Source organism: Equus quagga, chromosome 5, assembly GCF_021613505.1.
Source record: "Equus quagga isolate Etosha38 chromosome 5, UCLA_HA_Equagga_1.0, whole genome shotgun sequence".
Lineage (NCBI taxonomy): Eukaryota > Metazoa > Chordata > Mammalia > Perissodactyla > Equidae > Equus > Equus quagga.
Window position 1 is genome coordinate 115,959,266 of NC_060271.1, and position 15,792 is coordinate 115,975,057.

Here is a 15,792-nt window from a genome sequence, read left to right on the forward strand (position 1 = left end):
AAATAGTTCAGGTTATTTAGCTGGAATTAACGCCCACCCAGATTTGTAGCTTTCATGCCCTTCCTCCCAGCCCTACCTATATGCCCAGCTCAGTAACATCCTTTGTGTTAGGAAAGCCCAAATTCTATTCTTCCAACTATCACCTCCATTGTTTGGGACACTGTGCTTCCATTAATGCAGCCAATTAGGGCAGAATCCCCAGGTTCAGAAGCAAAAGTGTTATCTGGGAGGGGTCAGCAATAACCCTATATCATGCATAGGAACGTTGTCATAGATTCCTTTACTGTTTCCTTAGCAAAAGGCAGAACTCTTGAGGAAGGTAATGTTGGACAAAGAGCTGTTGTTGTTTGGCAAGGCAGGACAAAGCGGTGAAGACACAGGACGTTCCAGGATAGTCTGAAGGGTGATGTGAGCTTAGGAGAAGAGCTAATCATTGGATTTCCGGCAGCCGCGACCATTCACAATAGCTGGACAGGGATTGTGTTGAGGGGTCTCCCTGAATGCAGGCGAAGAGGAAGAGGAGGCAGGTAGAGAGACCACAAAGATACTATCCTCGTCCAGCTTACTTTAGGTCCACTTTTAAAACATTTAAATTTTTTTACTTTTTAAAAATATAATTTACATATGACAAAATAGACTCATTTTAAGTGTCCAAGTCAATGAGTTTTCCCATAACACATTTGGCCTTTTAAATATACAAATAATACCGTAGTACAATTAACAGCACTCTAAATAAAGAACCAAAAAATTGCCCACAGTGCCATTACCCCTACAACCCAAAGCGGTTTCATTTGTTCACGTTGTTCACAGTCTCATGTCCACCACCAGGCTCTGATGCGACACACTTCTGGTTCAGTTGAATCAATGTGGATGCAATTGTGTATCCTGTGAGCTCCCTTTAATGTTGTACTGTAAGCATTTTTCATATTGTTACGTAATCTTGATGCTTACTTCAACAGCTTCATGACACATTGATGAGACTGATATGTAATCAGAGATCCGAGTCCCTGCCTTCCTCTGGCTTCTCCCTGCCCAGTTCTCTGCCCAGGTGCACACTCCTTGTAAGGGCACACCATTCGAGAACCCCCAAACGGCATTAGGCAATGCAAAGGGAGGCTTGATTTCTCTTCTACCCCTGCCTTCTTTGGCAGCTTTACTTGTTGACCCGGAAAAGAATTTATTGGGCATTTCAGGACGAGCAAGAATATATTTCCATTTCATACCCACTGCGAGATCAGGCACTGATTTCCAGGTTGGAGCTCATAACAGGAATGATGGCTGTGACCTCCTCCAGACCTCAGCGACCCTTCTGAAATTCCCAGCAGAAAGCTTTCTGGGCAGAAAGAGCCACATGATGGGAAGGTGCAGAGGTGTGGACAAGAAGGAACACTGAAAAAGGCTGGGGCACAGGGTTTGTAACTGGAGGGCAGGGAGGGTTGGGCAAGGTAGATGAGGCTGCATGAACAGACAGCAGCTGGGCTGCGGGGCTGCAAATGCCAGGCTATCCCATGACCAACAGGGAGCCATGACCCATCTTTGAAGAGACGAGCATTAGGATGTGTTCTAAGATGATTGTCACTCTGAGAGTGGTGGGGTGGGTGAATCACCAGGGCAGAGATTTGATGCTATTATGGTATATTCTTTAACAAAAGAGCAAAGGCAATACAATGAAGAAAAGACAGTCTTTTCAACAAATAGCGCTGGAACAACTGGACATGCACATAAAAAACTGAATCTAAAAATGCAAAAATCATTCTTAGCTTACAGATCATGCAAAAACAGGTGGCAGTCTGGATATGGCCCACGGGCGATAGTTTACCAGCCAGTCCCTGATCTAGACTGGTACCGAAGAGGTCATCAGGGTGAAATAGGAGGATGGCGTCTCTCAATAGCCCTCAGCCCCAAGAATGCCTGAGATTGACTTCTAGATTCCCAGGCTGGCTGCAGCTGCCATAGCTCCTCATGGGGCTTTGCTGGGACCTTCACAGGTAGAGGAACACAGCTGCTGGGTGCCAACTGTCCCCTCATCTTTGAGAAATGTCATCTAGTCCTCCAGGCTCCAAGCCTGGGAGAAATATAAGATTGCTCCTCAAAGAAAGCCTTTGGTCCCCTGCTTTAAATAGCAGTTTTCTTAAAAAAGATTTTTATGACAGCAAATATACTCAGCATTCTATATTGTTTATAACATTTAAAAAATCAATACAGCAGAAGATCTAGCCCAGTGCCTGCACAAAATACATGTTGAAATATGTTAATTTTGATGAAAGGTACCGTCGTTTCATTATCAAAACAATCCAGGGATACGGATGTCATTACTAGTATAATTTTATAGCAGCAAAAGTTAAAATTTTTCTTTAGAGAGGTGGGGCTGGGTTGAGAGCTCCTATCTGCTGATTCTAGATCTAAAAGGTTTGAAAGGGGCTCAAAAGAGGCTGTTTTTTGAAGATTATCAATGGATTCCTACATCTTTTCCTGCCTCTGTTATGGAATCTTCAAGGCCTTATTTTTGATTCTACAGACATTCTATTATGCATTTCCACGTGTGTGTGTGTGTGTGTGTGTGTGTGTGTGTGTGTATCTGTTGAGAGCCTTAAAGGTAGCAAGAACTTGGGTGTCAAGAGCTGGAGACAAGAGAAGCGAAGAGAGTGAGCCCAACATTCAATGCTGTTTTTACTCTTGAAGCATTTGCCAAATCATGTTCAACAGAAATCAGCAGGTAAGAGGCTAATGTGCTGTGCAGACTTCAGGCAGTTCCATGGAGCTGGAGGAAAATACTGGAGTTCATGCCCATCCAAGAGGAGGGGCCCTGGTAAGCATCCCAGGCTTTCAGTCGGCACTTCAAAGAGCTAGTCCCTTGGCACATGGATAAACTTGAAACAGACCAGCTTCTAAAAGGACTGAAGCCCTGCTTTAATTGGTTTGATTCTTGCTTAGGTTAAGGTGATCTGCCCCAACCCAGCTGCCTGCCAAAAGCAAAAAAGTAAAGCCTTTAGGAGGAAGATGGCACCATCCCAGAACATAAAATTATCTCTCAAATTTTTTATATATAATGACTGGATTTCAATTTAAAAAAATTATCAGGAGACAACACCAAATAATCAAAAACCAAGAGAGAGGAAAAAAACAAAACAGATAATAGACCAGTGAGAAGTGGTAGACTAATGTGGAATAAATGGGGAATAGCCACGGCTTTGCTAGCCCGATGTTTGGTTTCCAGTTGGGGTGAGAGGTGAACCAATCAGATATTTAATGAGGCAATCCAGGAAAAGAGAAGGGCTGAGGCATGCTCTTTACATCTTCCTGGCTGACTGGGAATCTATGCATGTGCTGCGAAGACCGGAAAGAGCCCCATGTCAGATTAAAGCTAAGAGAAAGTTGAGAATTGGCCGCAACTTCGTGTTCATTCCCCAGCCTACACACAGCTCAATCAACAGAGCCTTACAGGCTCACGGTGTTTGAGCACATCTTCTGCCCAAATCACTACTGATCACTAAACTGTGCAGATCCAGGGGTGACTCCTAGGAGGCCGGGTTAAAAAAATTAAAATAAGACTTAAAAAACTGAGCAAAGACCACAGTGGCTGCACACCATGAGAGAGACAGATTCCACAGTTTAAGTGCAGGCAAGTTACTAAAAAACAAAGCAACCACCCTCAGAAAAATAGGACAGAATTCAGAATTGCTAAATTTTATTAAACAAGTCCAGTTTTCAACCAAAAGTTACTAGACATGCCGTGAGACTGAAAAGTGAGTCCCATACTCAGGAAAAAAGCAGTCAATGGAAACCAGTTCTGAGTCAGTCCAGATGTTGGATTTTGCAGGCAAAGTCTTCAAAGCAGCTGTTATATATGTTCAAATAATAAAAGAAAAGCATGAAGACTAATGTTTCAATAAATAGAGGCTATATATACACATATTAAAAAAAGGAAATTCCAGAGTTGAAAAGTACAATAATTGAAATGGAATATTTGCTGGGTAGCTCAGAACAGACTTGAGGTGGCAGAAAAAAGAATCAGTAAACTTAGAGATAGAGCTATAGAAAGCACATTCCTGAAAAATCCAGAGGAAAAAGATGGGAGGAAAATAAACAGAGGCTCAGAGATCTGTGGATACTGCCAAGCATACAAACATACAAGTAATATGAGTCCCGAAGAAGGAGAGAGAGAAAAAGGCAGAAGAAGATTTGAAGAAATAATGACTGAAAACTTCCCATGTTTCATGAAAAATATTGAGTCACAGATCAAAGAAGCTAGGAAAAAACCCCAAAACTTTAGGTAGGGAAAACACAAAGAGAATTTTATCTAGACATATCAACTATAATAATTGACGTGTCTATGTGTAGTTCTAAAGCCAAGGAAAAAATCTTGAAGACAGCAGGAGAAAAACAACTTTTCACATACAGGAAACCAACATCATGATTAACGACTGACTTATTATGGGAAACAAAGAAGGCAGTGGAGTGACACATTCAAAATGCTAAAAGGAAATGACCCCAGATGGAAGCATGGCAATATAAGAAGGGTGAAGTAGAGAAAGAATAGATATATAGATAAATCCAAAATAATATTGACTCTATAAAACAGCCCACAGCCTATTTTTGTATGGCTCTCCAGGTAGGAATGGTTTTCACGTTTTTAAAGGTTATTAAAATGAACAAACGAAGAATACATGATAGAGGTAACACATGAGCCACAAAACCTAAAATATTTACCAAATGGCCCTTTCCAGAAAAAGTTTGCCAACCCCAATATAAACAATAAAAATATGGCGTGGGGTTTAAAATATGTGTAACACCTTGCTGTGTGTATGGACTTGGAGTAAATGGAGTTACACTGTTCTGAGAAGGTCTTTCCTTGATGTGGGAAGTGATAAAAGCACTGATTTATATTAGACTTTAGTAAGTCAAGGATGCATGTTACAATCTTAATGCCAAAATAACAAACAGCATATAATCAGCAAGCTAATGTTGGGCAGGGCAGGGTGGTAGAACTGAAACAATAAAATGGAATCCAAAAGAAGGCAAAAAAGGAGGAGAAAAGATCATAGAACAGGTAGGACACATTAAACAATAAATAGTCAGATATCATATTTAAACACAGTTGGGAAGATGAGAAAAGAGAACCTGAGGGGTATATGAGAACCTCCTTCAGTATCTGAAGGCCTGGCCTTCTTCCATGTGGCCCCCAAACCAGGACTGGAACAGTGGAGACAGGTTGTCCCTTGGTAGAACAGTGGAGCTACTCAGACAAGAAAGGGCCGCCCAGGGCGATGGTCCAAGCAGAGGCTGAGGATCATGGTGCCGTGTGGCACACACACTGGGCAGATGTTAGGACTTTGGACACTCTTGATCTTATCAATCTTGCCAACCCTGTTTCCTCACCCATAAAGTGAGGTTGAACAACCAGAAGGACCTACAACTAGAATATACAACTATGTACTGGGGGGCTTTGGGGAGAAGAAGAAGAAGAAAACAAGATTGGCACCAGATGTTAGCTCAGGTGCCAATCTTTAAATAAATAAATAAATAAATAAGATGAGGTTGATAATCTCTGCCTCATGGAGTCGCTGTGAGGGTTCAGTGCTCATACACGCAGCACAGCGTCCGATGTACGTGGTGAGGGTGCAGTAATTGGTAGTTACACTATTATGATTTCAGCATCAAGGAGGTAGTCGGCATAGACCGTCTTTCAGATCCTTCCAGTCTCAACATTCTGGGATTTCCTCATCTAACTAAATGCTCAGAAGTTCATGGTTTTAACTTGATGATAACTGCCTTGGGGTACCACAAAGAGGCTGTGCCTGGAATCTAAATGTGAAGTAGTTAGACCTGAAGACCCAGATGAAAACTTAGGACCCCTGGGTCCTGTCGCCACTGACTCCGGGAGTGACTTGGGCCCTCATTCCAGTTCTCTGCTTCCCCCCAGGTAAATGGGAAGAAAATTCTTGCTTATTCCCACAGCACCCCAAGGCGTTGTGGAAGAAATTGTCAAAGCACCTGTGGCATGATTAAGCCCCAACCACAGGATCCTAGGGGAATTCTTCCCTTTCGGAAGGTTGTTTTAGCCTCAAGCTCGTGGATCCATGTACGGCCGAGAACTCCCTTAAAAAGTCCCAGCTCAGTAAGGGAGAAAAACCCTGTATTTTTCCATCCTGATGAGAATGAAGGAGAAAGACATCTGTGCACACTGTGAGAAACAGGTTTGGCTGAGATTAGTCATCCAAGTTGGACAGAGCTGTGACCACTTGGGTCCTGGAATCAACAAAAGGCCACCGGAGCATCAGGCCTTGGCTGGGTTGGGTCACACACAAGTCTCCCTTAGGGAAGCACCTTCTGCAGCAGTGCTTTCAACCCGTCACCTGCTGCCCAGCCCCCACACACAGACGCTCAGATTTGCTTGGGCTGGGCTGGGCTGGGGCTTGAGTATGCTGGGCACCAGCAGCTTTTAAAAGCCCTTTGAGTGATGTTCATGTGCTTCCATGCTCCGAGGTCAAGAGCCCTGACTCTTCAAGAAAATTCAGCTGTGTTAGCCTAACAACTGGCCAGGGGTAGGTAGGGTGATTTCAAAAGCAAAATCAAAACAGCTCATGCACTATTAGTAGATTTCCTTTATGTTTTTCCAATTATACTGTGTCTGGAGCACAATTTTCCACCCCTGTCCCTGCCCTGAGGAAAGACAGCCATTTGTGACCTGGATCAAGCCTTAATCTCTCTGAACCTTGACTTCTTCATCTATAAAATGGGGATAAGACTGGCTTCCCTGCCTTCTTGATGGGGTTGTTGTGAGGATCAAAGAACAGGAAAGTGCTGTGTCACTAGGAGAGGGCTGTGCACACGCTAGGGGTGACCTGTCTCCCTGGATGAAAGGCAGGAGCTTGCCCTGGGCAGTGGGGAGGACTGTCAAGGCCAACACATGTGGAATTGAGGCCACTCTTCAGCGTGCATTAAATTCTTGGGCTCTTTGAAAAGTGTAACATCCTCACAGCATCTCTAAAGGGTACCTAGAGGCAGGATTTATGACCCTGTTGGCATTTTCACAGGCTCAGAGAGGCTGGGCGACTTCCACCAGCTCAGACAGACCACATCAACAAGGGTAGGGCAGGCCTCGTGTCAGCACTGCCATCCACTCAGCAGGGGTGGTCCTGGTGAGCTGGGAAGGAGAGGCTCCAAGTCGGCCGGTGTTTGTCCCCTGTGCTCTTGGGGATTGTAAGCAAGTCTTTGGGGCTTTATCTGTCACTCATGCAGCACTTCATTCCCATTCACACCCAGGGCCTGTGGGATGCTGCTGTTGACCTGTGAGCAGGCACTGCACGTGACTATCTGTAGGTGCTGAGTCAGAAACCATGAGTCACGCTGGCTGCTGCTCCAGCACCAGAATTCCTGGTGCTCCAAGGAGCGTGTATGTTAGCGTCCCGTCAGTGTGATGCCTGGGCAGTCACATGCCACAGTCAGTGAAAAGTGACACTGAGGGCCAGAAAACTTTTCTGGGGTAGCTAGACTGACCTCTGAATGTTTGTCTTAGAATTCTAGAATGGCCCATGTGGGCGGATGTTTGAGGTCATCTCATTTAATACCTCAGGAAACTAAGACCCACAGAGGTTAGCACACTTGCCAAAGACCACTCAGCAAGTTACTAAAAGAGCCATGTGTGGAACTTGATTCTCCTTAACCTAGTCTGGAATGCTTTCCTTGGGACCAGTCTTTTTAGAAGAAAGTTACAAAAAGGCTTGTTATGTGCATTGTTCTATAGGCTGAATTCCCAGCACATGGAAACCTATTCTTTTGCCATGTCTACAAGACTAGTGTTTCCAGCTGCCCTTACCCATCAGTCAATCTAGAGTCATTATCAGAATGCCAATGAATGCTGTAGGATTAATACCATCATGACCTTTTGGTAGACATAACTTCTAGTCTGATGAGATTACAAAAATCATCAGAGACAATTTGGAAATTCCCAAACTACCATTCTCTAACTATTCCATGTCCTGTGCTGAGGACCACAGGGAGACACCAGCACCCATTACGGATTCCATTCCAAGCAGAGACCAGTGCGCCCTCCTGTCTCTATCCCGATGCTCTTCCAATATCAAGCATCATACACTCTGTGCCCCAAGAGAGGGAAGAAGGCTCTCAGGAGCATCCTAACAGGAGAGAGCATATTCAAAGTTTCTTGAGATTTTGCCCTTGGCTCATTGTATGACCTCAGACAAGGAATGCTCTGCTTTTAGATTGTATTTTCCTCAACTTCCTCATGGGGACAATCGAGGCAGAACCGGAGCCAAGAAGGAACAACCTGAAGAAGAGAGTCCCAGGATGAAGGTGAACAAGTGGTACCTCGGCGATGGCAGGCCAGAGCCCTGATCCCTCTTATACTAGTATCTTCCACCATCACTCGCAGCTCCAGCTTTGCCTTGGCCACCATGGGTCAGAACTTTAAAGGGGACCAGGGAGCCCTAAAGCTGGATAGGGGCAGTAGCAACGATTAGTGAGCTCCAATAGGAGGGGAATCTCAGGGAACTGTGTGGAGGCCTCACAGTCTCCCCCATTAGGAAGGTTTCCTTCCAGAGACAACTGGAAGGTTCTGGCATGAAGAAGGGCGCATTGCCTGAGGACCACTATTTCTCACCGAGATGCAAGAATGAAGAGCAAATGGCTACCTAAGGCAAGAGAAAAGCACTCGGCCTTCCCAGAGCACAGCAAACTCCCTGCTGGGCCTCTTTCTAGGAGTGAGGCACACTGATTCACCAGTGTGTTGCCTCTTCCAACTCATGACTTTTCATGTCTGAAGCTAGCAGACTCACCTTGCCCAAAATACCACTTGTATTAGGCCACTCCTCTGCTGAAGAATCTTTAATAGCTCCCTACTTCCCACCACAGCAAACCCAAATTCTAGGCGTGCTGGGTGACCATGGGCCAGTCGCTTAACCTCTGTAGCGTTCAGTTTTTGTAAATGTAAAATAAAAGATTTGGACTAAATCATTTTAGAAGTCTCTGTAAACCAAAAGACACTATGATAATCTCTATTCTTCTCGTTTGGGGATTTCAAAATTCCACTTTATCTAACTCGTCACCTCCCCCAACACCAACCCTGCACTCCAGTCCGGCAGGCCTGCTCCCAGCTCCTCAAACCCATCTTGTGGAGCCCCCACTTGACCTGTGGGCATGCTGCTCCCTGCCCTTGCATGCCCTCCTGCCTCCTCTGTGTTTCTCTCAACCCCACTCATCCTTCAGCACTCAATCGAGTTTCACCGCCCGCGTGAAACTTCTCAACCCACATTCATCTCTCAGTTCTCTGAATCCTATTGCTTTTCTTATAACTACTTGCACGTATTTTGGTACTTAATTCTTCTCCAGTGATTTTATGCAGATCAGTTCTCTTTCCCCAGAGGGTTCCTTACATCTGGTTTATTATCTACCAGGCAGGCTCAGCCCACCTCGGTTCTTAGAAGGGTGCTCCGACAGTTAACTGACAGTAGCAAAAATGCAACTTGATGAAAATGATGATTGACAATAAAGTCCTAAAAATCTACAAGGTACAGATGACATGCCAGGAAAGTAGGACTCCGGAGCCCCCAGAGAAAATCCCATACCTGTGCTTGCGGCTCCGAGTAGGAATTTGGAGGCATGTGCGAGTTGGAGTGGGGGTGGGATGGGGATTGAAGCATCTGACGTAGATGAGGGAGACTCCCACCAGAGTTCCAGGGGTGGCTCTGCCAGCAACTAGATATGAGACTCCAGCAACTCCCTGCCCTCTCTTGTCAATCACTGGAAGGACTTGGGCCCCCAGAAGTTCTCCAACATTGCTTTCTAGTCTTATTTGGAAAGACAGTATTTCTAGAAGGCCAGACTGGCCACCTCCAGGAAGGACTCTAGGCCCTTGTAAAACAGACGCTGACTGACTTTACTTGTTCTGACACTGACAGAGGTATTCTTTTCCTCACACAGTGAGTTCACCCAGCTCCCACGTTTACTTTGCAGTGACAGGCCTGGAATGGGAGCATTGCCAAGGCAACGAGTGTTCATTCATTAGCATGACGACCTCCTGGGGAACTTCTGACCCATTCCAGGAAAATCAAATTCTAGCGAAAATGGTATTTTTTTTCAGAAACAGTGATTTATTGCCAATTTGCTTTTGCCAATTGCAGTTTGGAGATAATGATATTTTAGTGTTATAAACCCAAACTTTCAGAACAGGAATCTGTTTTCATATGTGTTGTTTGTTGAGCCCATTTTAAAGTGTAAATAAAAGCCCAGTTGTGATTCTTTCCTCCCTTGGGCTCGACTGTAATGCAGGTGGTAGTAGAAGGCCCTGGCTCCAGACACAGACTCAGGACTGAATTTTGGCTCCTGTACTTATTAGCTGGATGACCTTGAGCAGGTTATTTTTGAGTCTCAGTTTTCTCATCTGTAAAATGGGGACAATAGTGCATCCTTCTTAAAGGGAAGTTGTTATATGTGTACAGTGCTTAGCATGGGGCTGGGCTGTTCTAGAGACCCTCACACTATGAGTCTAGTTTGAAGAGATCCTCGAATGGTAATGTCCCCAGTGCCTGACAGGATGACATTTATACAGTCTCTGAAGACAGATGTCTTCATCCTAGGCCTCAAAGAACCTCACAAATAATTTTTCAAGGAGTCTGAGCAGCACACAATAGAAAATAGCCGAGCACAGAAAGAAACAAGGTATCCAGAAGCAAGAATTAGCAGGAAAAAATAGAGCAGAAACAGATCAAAGACTTCGGATACTGAAATTATCAGATAAAAATTATAAAACTACTACGTTTAAAAATGGAAGTAGACCATCATCTTACACTATCACAAAAATTAACTCAAAATGGATTGAATGTAAGACTTGAAAGTAAGACCCGAAACCATAAAATTCTTAGAAGAAAACATAGGCAGTATGTTCTTTGACGCTGGTCTTAACAGTATCTTTTTGAATATCTTATCTCCTCAGGAAGAGAAAGAAAAGAAAAATTAAACAAATGGGATTACATCAAACTAAAAACCTTCTGCAAGGCAAAGGAAACCATCAACAAAATGAAAAGACAACCTACCAATGGGGAGTTAATATACAAAATATATAAAGAACTTACACAACTCAACAACAACAAAAAAACCCAATTAAAAACTGGGCAGAGGGGGCCCAGCCCTGTGGCCAAGTGGTTGGAGTTTCGTGTGCTCTGCTTCAGTGGCCTGAGTTCATGGGTTAGGATCCCAGGCACGGACATACTCCACTCATCGGCCATGCTGTGGAGGCATCCCACATGCAAAGTAGAGGAAGATTGGCACAGATGTTAGCTCATGGCTACTCTTCCTCAAGCCAAAAAAAAAAAAAAAAAAAAAGAGGAAAATTGGCAACCTTCCTCACCAAAAAGGAAAGAAGAGCAGAGGATCTGAACAGACATTTTTCCCAAGAAGATATATAGATGGCCAACAGGCACATGAAAAGATGTTCAACATCACTAATTATTAGGAAAATTCAAATCAAAACCACAAGGAGATATCACCTCATGCCTGTCAGAATGGCTGCTATTAAAAAGACAAGAAATAACAAGTGTTGGAGAAGACGTGGAGAAAATAGAACCCTCATACACTGCTGGTGGGAATGTAAACTGGTGTAGCTACTATGGAAAACAGTATGGAGATACCTCACAAAGTTAAAAATAGAATAACCATCTGATCCAGCCATTCCACTTCTGGGTATTTATCCAAAGAACATGAAAACATAAATTCAGAAAGATATATGCACCCCTATGTTCATTGCAGCATTATTCACAATAGCCAAGACTTGGAAACAGCCTAAATGCCCACTGATGGATGAATGGATAAAGAAGATGTGGTATATATATTTGTATGGTATATATGGTACACACACACACACACACACACACACACACACACACACACACACAGTGGAATACTACTCAGCTATAAAAATGATGCAATCTTGCCATTTGTGACAACATGGATAGACCTTGAGGGTATTATGCTAAGTGAATAAGTCAGACACAGAAAGCCAAATACCGTATAATTTCACTCATATGTGGAAGATAAAACAACAACAACAAACAAATACATAGACACAGAGAATAGATTTGCAGTTACCAGAGGGGAAGAGGAGAGGGGAAGGGCGAAAGGGGTAAAAGGGGCACATATTTACAGTGATGGATGACAACAAGACTTTTGGTGGTGAACACAATGTAGTCTACACAGAAGTCAAAATATAATGGTGTACACGTGAAATTTACACAATGTTTTAAACCAATGTTACCTCAATAAAAAATTAATTAAAAAATAAAAGACAAATGTGAGGATATTTATAGGAACACAAAATTATTTTAAAAAGTAACATTGCAAATTTGGTAAAGAACTAAATATAAATTAAATCTGAAAAGTAAAACCAGTTTTCAAAATCTTCAATGATCAGGTTTGATAGCAAATGAGACACAAATGAAAGGATAAATGAGGACATGTCTCATAATAAATTATTAGAATGCAGCATAGAAAGACAAAAAGATGGTTAAATTGGAAGAGAAGCTAACAGGCATGGTATATAAAGTGAGAAAACCAAACAAACATTTAATTGGCACTCCAGAAGAAAAAGAAATGATGGAGAAGCAATTTTTCAAGAGATATTGGCTGAGAATTTTTTTAAAACTGATGAAAGATATTAGGATTCAAGATTGCTATAAATGCCAAGCAAGATTAATTCACAGGAATTAATGACATGGGAAACAAACCTACAATGTAGACTGTGGTGTACTTTTCCAAAGATGGCCATGGCATTTCCTCCCATCCTGGTTGCCCTTTTGAAACATGACTTTTACCACTCCTCCCCTCCAGAGGTGAAGTCTATTTCCTTTCATTTGAATCTAGGCTATCCCCGAAACTTTCATTGACCAATGGAAGCAGCAGAATGACTCTTGGACCTAAGCATTAAATGGCCTTATTGCTTCTATTTTTGCTCTTTTGGGGCCCTGAGTCACCAGGTAAAGAAGCTCAGGCTGTCCATATAGAGAAGGAGGCCATTGGAGGAGCACCAAGACACCCTTGTACCAAATCCCCAGACATGTCACTTTAGATCCTCCTAGTCAATCCTCGACAACACTATGTGGAACAGGAACAAGATGTCCCTTCTGAGCTCTTCCCAAATTGCAGATCCACTGAATTGTTAGTAAATAAAATAATTGCTGTTGTCAATAAGATTTAGAGTAATTTGCTATGCAGCAATAGATAACTATAACACAGAAGATCAGGAAAGTTGAAAATTAGTTCTTTGAAAAGACTAATAAGGTAGGCAAACTCTGACAATATGAATCAAAGGAAAACAGAGAAGTCACAAATAACCGGTAATGGAAACAAAAAGGAGGCATGACTACTGAAGCTACAGACATCAAAAAGATAATAACAGAAAATCATATATAAATTTATGCAAAAAACTTAAATTTACTTGAAATGGACACATTCCTAGAAAAATAAAACTTTCTAAAGTTTACTTAAGAAGAAATTAAAAATGCAAATAATTCTATACCATTAAAAAATTTTCAGTAGGCAAAAATCTACCAAAAAATAATATCCCAGGCCCAGATGGCCTTATTAGTGAGTTCTACTACCAATTAAAGGAAAAAACATAATTCTATCCTTATTAAAAACCTATTCTAGAAAACAGCAAAATAGGAAAACTCCCAAATTCATTTTATGAGAATGTATAACATTGGTATCAAAATCCAACAAGGGCAGTGGAAGAAAAGAAAATTAAAGCTTAATCTCATTCATGAGCACATAATAAAAAAAAATCCTAAAGAAATATTAGCAAACTAAATATAGCAGTATATAAAAACAAAATGCACCATGACCAACTTGATTTTATTCCAGGAATGCATGGATGGTTCAACATTAGCAAATCTATTCATATAATTCAACATAATAATAAATCTAAGGGGAAAAATAATATGATTATTTCCAAGGATGCTGAAAAGACCTCAACAAACTTTAGCATTCATTCCTGATAAAAATAAAAACATTCCAGAAAATAGAAATTTGTGGATACTTCTTTAATGTGAAACACACGAACACACATATATATGTGTAAGTATGTATGATTCCCAAAGGCCATCATCTATGAATGGATATAGTGTAATTTCAGGATATATTGTTAAGTGAAAAAAATCAAAATGCAAAAAAAAGTGTATAGTAGATTATATTTTGTGCAAAAAGGAAGAAAACATAAGAATATATATTTTCAGAAAGAAACAGAGAAAGGATATGAAAATAGTGACATTAGTTACCAACAGGGCTAAGAATAAGAACTTCTCTGACTGTATCTTTTCACGTAGTTTTGACTCTTGAACCATGTTAGTGTTTTATATATTCAGAAAATAAAGTAAAATTAACAAGAATGGGAGAAACTCTATAACTGAATACCAAAAGAGACAAACTCAGCTATATGTCAAATAACCACACAGAGAGAACAAAAGAAAAAGACCCAGTCCAAGTGATTTTAAACACAGCATTTTGATTATACACCCTGAGTGGATATATTCTAAGGACTAAAGAACAGCATAGAAATTGTGAGCTTCATTTGTTGATGGCGATGGTGGTGGTGTGGTAATTCCAATATTATGTTGAATGTATCCTAGGATTCAGCAAATGAGTAAATTTATTGATGTTTTTGTGACCCTAATGTGTATTGTGGGAGAAGGACAATACAAATCTGGAATGGGGGAAGGAGATAAAAGCCTAATTCTAAGAAAAATTAAAGATATTTACATAAATTCATTTTTTAAAAAAGAAAATTGTTTCTTAACTCTGTCCACTGAGAGGGCTTAGACAAAATGACACTCCAGCAGCAATGAACACTCTAGCACCCAGATCTTGGTTTCTAAACAAAATCCCCTACCAATTGGAACCTTGAAGAAAAAGCTAATTGCATGACTGAGACAGGGAAAATACAAGATTAGCCCAGAATAGCTTGTTCTGTAAAGTTAAAAAGTGCTTAAAAATCAGTGGGGACACAGGAGTCAGCTGGAAGGGTTTTTTCACTGGCCAAATCTGTAATAACTTGAGCATGAAAATGAATAATGACAGGACTAGATTATAACACACTGACTAATAAAAGAATCCAAGTGCATTTTATATTAAAAAGATAAAACGTAAAAAGAGTAGGGAAGAGAAGAGAATCTTCTTTTTATGGAGGGTTGTCAACTAATAACATTACAAGGAATGCTAGACATTTTAAAATCACCATTTTACACTCACCATGGTAATAATCAATTCAGGCAAGAATCATCAGTGGATGCTCAAACCATTGGGTATAAGAATTGTCACATGATATCACAGTCTTTCCCTACAGATAACTTATAAATCACGTGGGGGAAGATACCGTTACAAGGGTGAAATCCAGCAGGCACCACCTTAACCAAATCATCAAATCTGACATCACCAATAGGGTATTCACCAACATCACGTGTATCCCCTAATGTGACACATCAAGGACACAACAGGATCTCTGTTGTATTTCTGCCCAAAGAGTTTAATCTGATTCTAGCAGTAAAGACACAATTTGGCCAAATCCAAATTGAAGTGCCTACAACAAAAGCCAAGCTAAATTTTTCAGTGACACAAAAGAAAGAAAAAGGCTAAAGAACTGTTCTAGATTAAAAAAGATTGAAGAGGCAGGACAAGTAAATGCAATGTCTTTGGTAAATCTAATAAGCTATGACTGAAAAAATGAACAACATAATAAAAAGCCAGTTAATTTAATTTATCACAATAGCAGATTAAAGTAATAAA

General features: G+C 41.4%; 1 protein-coding gene across 1 annotated transcript in view; it reads right to left on the bottom strand.

Moving 5' to 3' along the window:
- PLB1 (phospholipase B1) overlaps window positions 1–15,792 on the bottom strand; it is a 127,238-nt gene that overhangs the window by 103,092 nt on the left and 8,354 nt on the right. The gene's annotated exons all lie outside the window — the stretch shown is intronic.